Raw genomic sequence first — 6,775 nt, forward strand, 5'->3', positions numbered from 1 at the left:
TGGGAAAGTAGCTTTTTTGTTTTTTAAAGGGAAAACATTTGATCATCTAATTAACTACTAGCATAGGTTTATTAGGTGTTAATTGTATTAATTGTTATTTAGCTAATTAAGAGGAATTGGTAATGTTTAACCCTTGTAAGCCAAAGAACCAAAAATTGGTCAGCTTATTTGGAATAAATTAAAGCTGACTATGCAAATACAGTCCTAATCAAATGTGTTTATACTATACCACTACTGATTCTGTTGTCCAGAATTTAACGCATTGATCTTGTGATAGTGAATACTTTGAAATTGTGAAGCAGTATAAAGTGTACTTGTTTTATTTGTTCTAGTGACAAAAATTGTAGTCAGCTTATGGTTTGGTTGGGAGAAGAAATAAGTTCTCTATTGCTCAATAGCAATTAAGCAACCTCAAAACTTAGCAGCTTAAAACAACTGTAGTTTCTATGTGTTCAAAATCAGGAACGTGGCTGTATGGTTCTGGCTCCAAATCTCATGACTTTTGTAGTTAAATGTAATCTAAAGGTTCAGCTGAGATAAAATGTGCTTCCAGGCTCATGGGGTAGTTCACAGGCCTCAGTTCCTTACAGGCTGTGACTAGAGACATCATAGGTTACCTGAGTGCCCTCATGATGTTGCAACCAGATTCTCCCAGAATAATCCAAGAAAGTGTACCTATGATTAAAGCCACAACATTTATACAACCTAATCTTGGGAATAATACCATCATTTTTGTCATATTCTATTGCTTTTACAGGCCAAATGGGGAAAGGACTACACAAGAGTAAATACACAGGTGAGATGATTCAGGCTCATCTTGGAGTTTGGCTACTACAGCTATCTTAATCTAAGGGGTTATATAGATATTTAATTTGGCCATTCCTTAGCATTTGAAAACAATGTAAAATATTGCTTTGGAATATATAGGGACATTTCTTTGGAGTCTAGTTTGATCTGTTCATCATTCCAAAAAATGTATGTCAAATTAAATATGAATGAGTAGCAGTGAGAACTCCAGAGAGAGGTAGCTATCCTGCATAGGTAAATTTAACAGACTTGATTGCTTACTAAAATATGGGCAGAGAGATGATAAAAAAAAATTACCTGCAGGTTTTTTATTTGGCTGGCCTAGTAGAAGGTATCGGAGAAGGCAGTGGCACCCCACTCCAGTACTCTTGCCTGGAAAATCCCATGGATGGAGGAGCCTGGTAGGCTGCAGTCCATGGGGTCGCTAAGAGTCGGATACGACTGAGCGACTTCACTTTCACTCACTTTCATGCATTGGAGAAGGAAATGGCAACCCACTCCAGTGTTCTTGCCTGGAGAATCCCAGGGATGGGGGAGCTTGGTGGGCTGCCGTCTATGGGGTCGCACAGAGTCGGACACGACTGAAGCAACTTAGCAGCAGCAGTAGAAGGTAGGGCCAGTCATTGAAAGAATTCTAAAAGAAGACTAAATATACAGGAAAGAAGATAGACTTGAGTTTGACTACAGTGACTATTTCTTTGAGAAATTGTAGCAACAGTATTTGACCCATAGTAAGCACTCACATACTGTGTGAATAGATCCAAATGGATATACATTGGCAGTTAGGTAACTAACTGAATCTTAGGAGAAATGAGAGATAGTTGAAAATCCTTAGCAAATAGATACTTCTGAATGATGGGAATGTATTAATGTAAGATTATATACAGATTTGGAAGTGAGAAAGAGCTAAGGATGAGTATCAATATTGAAGGGATGGTAAGTAAGGAAGACCAAGAGAATGCAGTGTCATTGAACAGAGTGTTTTAGGAAGAGTGGTCAACAGTTACGCTAAGTAAAATGTGGGCACAGAAATGATACCTACTAAATTTACAGTCAGATGACTGGTGAGAATAATTTCAGTGTTAAGGCAGGGGCAGACATGCAGACAGCTCTAACAAAGAGACTAGAGCAGTAGCTTGAGAGCTGGCAGTATGTCAAGGAAGGCCTTTTATTTCTAAAAATGGGAGACCATGCAGCCATACATAGATCAAGACGCCGTATTACCAGTTCCCTAGAGATCCTCGTTTCTCTGCTAGTTTCTAGCCCTCTACCTAGAGTAACCACTGTGCTGACAATGCCATGGATTTTTTTTGTTGCTTTATTAATAAAACCATATATTTTCTCCTTTGAGTGGCTTTACTTCGTGTTTGTAAAATTAATCCATGTAACTATATGTAGTGATAGACTGATGAGTATCACTGCTGTAGTTCATTGTGTAGATGTAGCATAACATCCACTTAACTTTTAATGGGCATTTGGGTATAGTTTGAAGGTTGGGCTCTTAGCAAAAATGCTGCTATAAACATTTCTGTACAGTGTCCTCTGGGTGTGTATGTGTGTATATATGTCTTAACAGGGTTTGCTTATGTATCAGGAGGCCATCTTTCATGAAGTTCTGTTCTGTATTCTAGCCCTTTGTCAGCGTGTCAGATTCTAATCAGGGGGCAAAAATGATATCAATTGAACAGAAATAAAAGAACTACTGACCATGCAGTTAGGTAACTGAAAGAGTAACAAGAATTTTGAAGTATTATGGAAAGAGCAGCTGCAGTAACTATTAAAACCTAAGGTCAAGACAACAGAGAAAAGGTTGGAATATTAAAACTTAGAAGTTTGGGCCAGGTTCCCTTGGGACTGAAACTCAGATCTCTGAAGAGGAGAGGCTGACAGCTGAAGGGAGAAGAGAGTCCACACTGGATTCAGCAGCTGATATAAGAAACTGCAGCACCACAAAGAAGAGGCACACTGAGTTGAGAAAGAAACTGCAAGAAGACAGTCCGCAGGAAAGACAAGTCTTTCTCTAGCCTTTCAGTCTCTAGCAACTGCTATAAGCAGAGCCTAACAGGAAACCAGTCTACAAAGTAGAAATGTGGTTGCAGAGTATGGAAGAGATTTCTTTCAGAGCCCAGAGATAAGAATTGATAAAAGGCAGCTAACCACAACTAACTCAAGAAAATAATAGTACTATATCTGTGAAGATGAATATCTAATTATAAACTTCACACAAATAAAACTCCATGATAGAATTCACTAATGAATTCTAGGGAAAAGATTAACCTTGACCCCTAATTTACACTATGCAGAAGAATTCATTTGAGATGAATTATTGACCTAAATGTAAAAGCTAGATCAAGCTTCTAAATAGAAACCACAAGAATATCTTCTTGACCTTTGAATTGGCAAGCATTTCTTTTTAAAGACACCAAAAGCACTAACAAATTGGTAAGGTGGATTACATACTAAGAAGTTTGAATCAAAAGACACTTAGTAAACAGGTAAAGACTGGCAAGAAATATTCCCAATACATGTATCTGACAAAGGACTTAATCAGAATGTTTTGAAAAGTGCAAACTCAAGAAAAAGACAACTCAAAAAACTAACAAAAACCTGAAAATCTCATCACAAAAGGAAATACCCAAATAAGCATTTGAAAATGAAATAGCTAATGGAGCAGCCAGAAACTGCCAACAGAATTACACTGGAATACTATTTGGTGATATCTACTAATGGGGCTTCCCTGGTAGCTCAGCTGGTAAAGAGTCTGCCTGAATTGCAGGAGACCTGGTTCGATTCCTGGGTCAGGAAGATCCCTTGGAGAAGGGACAGGCTGCCCACTCCAGCATTCTTGGGCTTCCCTGGTGGCTCAGGTGGTAAAGAATCTGCCTGAAATGCAAGAGACCTGGTTCAATTCCTGGGTCAGGAAGATCCCTTGGAGAAGGGACAGGCTGCCCACTCCAGCATTCTTGGGCTTTCCCTGGTGGCTCAGGTGGTAAAGAATCCACCTGCAGTGCGGGAGACATGGGTTTGGAAGATAGCCAGGAGGGGGCACAGCAATCCACTCCAGTATTCTTGCCTAGAGGATCCACATGGACAGGAGAGCCTGGCAGGCTCCATGGGGTCACAAAGAGTCTGACTCGACTGAGCGACAGCACAGCAGCTAATGATCAACATGCCCATCCTGTGACCAGGGTAAGACAGAGCCTTTGAAAGTCTCTGTAAAGGAACAACATGGACCTGTAGGTCCAAGAGTCTGTCACTCCTCAGTAAAGAACAACTGACTGAAAACCCAACTGACAATCCCATAAACAGAAAACCATTTCTGAGTTTTTCAAGGAAAGAAAATAGAAAATATTTTAATCCTCTTTAAAAATGAATAAAGAGGAAGGAACACAGACCCACTAATGCTCTTGACAGTGATGCTTCCCCATGTTTTGTTTTGTTTTTTTTTTTTAATTTTTAATATATACCTCCATCTTTGTGATTTTCATTTGTTCTCGATTTTATAAGCATCTTTTTGGCTCAAAATATCGCATAAATAATTTATTTTGCTGCACAGATGTTAATAGGTAAGGTAGGTAATTCACCTGTAGGTAATTCACCTACAGATGAGTGTTGGACACACTTTCGTTTCTGTTGGACAAATAGAAAAATGTAACAGCTGAGTCTTATGGTAAGTGTATGTTAAAACTATGAACATTGCCCCACTGTCTTCAGTTCAGTTCAGTCACTCAGTCGTGTCGACTCTTTGCGACCCCATGAATCACGGCACGCCAGGCCTCCCTGTCCATCACCAACTCCTGGAGTTCACCCAGACTCAGGTCCATCAAGTCAGTGATGCCATCCAGCCATCTCATCCTCTGTCGTCCCCTTCTCCTCCTGCCCCCAATCCCTCCCAGCATCAGAGTCTTTTCCAATGAGTCAACTCTTCCCATGAGGTGGCCAAAGTATTAGAGTTTCAGCTTTAGCATCATTCCTTCCAAAGAAATCCCAGGGCTGATCTCCTTCAGAATGGACTGGTTGGATCTCCCTGCATTCCAAGGGACTCTCAAGAGTCTTTTCCAACACCACAGTTCAAAAGCATCAATTCTTCAGCGCTCAGCCTTCTTCACAGTCCAACTCTCACATCCATACATGACCACTGGAAAAACCATAGCCTTGACTATACGAACCTTTGTTGGCAAAGTAATGTCTCTGCTTTTGAATATGCATGACTAACATTTCACAGCCCTTAAAGTACTGCCATTAGTATTGTCAGTCTGTCTTGGCTTGTTGACTAGAAATACAAAAAACAGTCTAAAAGTTGTGACCTATGTTTTATTTGGCAGACTTTCTGAGGACTTAAGCCCAGAAGACAGCCTCCTAGATAGCTCTAAGGGACTGCTCTGAAGACGTAAGGGAGGAGCCAGGCTTCATAGGAGTTTTTGCAACAAAAACTGGGGAGACAGAACATCAAAAGACTCAGTTCAGTTCAGTCGCTCATTCATATCTGACTCTTTGCGACCCCATGGACTGCAGCACTCCAGGCTTCCCTGGCCATCACCAACTCCCAAAGTCTACCCAAACCTATGTCCATCGAGTCAGTGATGTCATCCAACCATCTCATCCTCTGTCATCCCCTTCTGCCCTCAATCTTCCCCAGCATCAGGTTATTTTCCAGTGAGTCAGCTCTTCACATCAGGTGGCCAAAGTATTGGAGTTTCAGCTTCAACATCAGTCCTTCCAATGAACACCCAGGACTGATCTTTACAATGGACTGGTTGGGTCCCTTGGGACTCTCAAGAGTCTTCTCCAACACCACAGTTCAAAAGCATCAATTCGGCGCTCAGCTTTCTTTATAGTCCAACTCTCAAATCCATACACGACTACTGGAAAAACCAAAGCTTTGACTAGGTGGACCTTTGTTGGTAAAGTAATGTCTCTGCTTTTTTCACAGTAGTCTTTTGATCCTACCAACCTGAAAGATGAACTCCCCAGGTCAGTAGGATCAAAAGACTACTGTTAATTAAAATCTGACATCTCAAGTTAGAATTTAGTGTTTTTCCATGTAGTAGAAGATGCAAATGACTAACACTTCAGTAACTCAAGTCTGTCCAAATTTTTGTGACCCCGTGGACTGCAGCACGCCAGGCTTCCCTGTCCATAACCAACTCACAGAGCTTGCTCAAACTCATATCCATCGAGTCAGTGATGCCATTCAACTATCTCATCCTCCGTCATACCCTTCTCCTTCTGCCTTCAGTCCCCCTCCCCATCATCAGGTTCTTTTCCAGTGAGTCAGTTCTTCCCATCAAGTGGCCAAAGGATTGGAGTTTCAGCTTCAGCATCAGTCCTTCCAATGAATATTCAGGACTGGTTTCCTTTAGGATTGACTGGTTGGCTCTCCTTGCAGTCCAAGGGACTCTCAAGAGTCCACCAACACCACAGTTCAAAAGCATCAGTTCTTCAGTGCTCAGCTTTATGGTCCAACTCACATCCATACATGACTACAGGAAAAACCACAGCTGTGACTAGACAGACCTTTGTTGTCAAATGAGTATAGGCTTATTGAAATCATTCCTTTGGAATGCACCTTTAACTATCCAGGGCCAGTATCCTCCTGTTCTTTCCCATCCTGAATCCCCTTAGGGTGCACTGTTAGGGGTGGCTGTAGTGGCTAACAGAGCAACCTGTTTGTCTCCATCTTGAGGTCCCTCAGGGCTCACAGTGAGGGCAGCCATACTGGCTGACAGCTTGATTACAAATCCTTTGCTGAAATGGTAGACAGCATTCTTTGTCCACAGGCATAATAGGTTTGTAGCAATGTCTAGCTGCGGATTTAATTTCTATTACTCTGGTGATTATGTTGGGCATCTTTTATGTTCTGATTGGGCATTTGTACACTGTCTTTTATGAACTGTTTATTTCAATTTTTTGCCCATTTGGGGGGTTGTCTTCTGAGTTGAAACAATTCTTTATATATTCTGGGTGC

Source organism: Bos indicus, chromosome 5, assembly GCF_029378745.1.
Source record: "Bos indicus isolate NIAB-ARS_2022 breed Sahiwal x Tharparkar chromosome 5, NIAB-ARS_B.indTharparkar_mat_pri_1.0, whole genome shotgun sequence".
NCBI lineage: Eukaryota > Metazoa > Chordata > Mammalia > Artiodactyla > Bovidae > Bos > Bos indicus.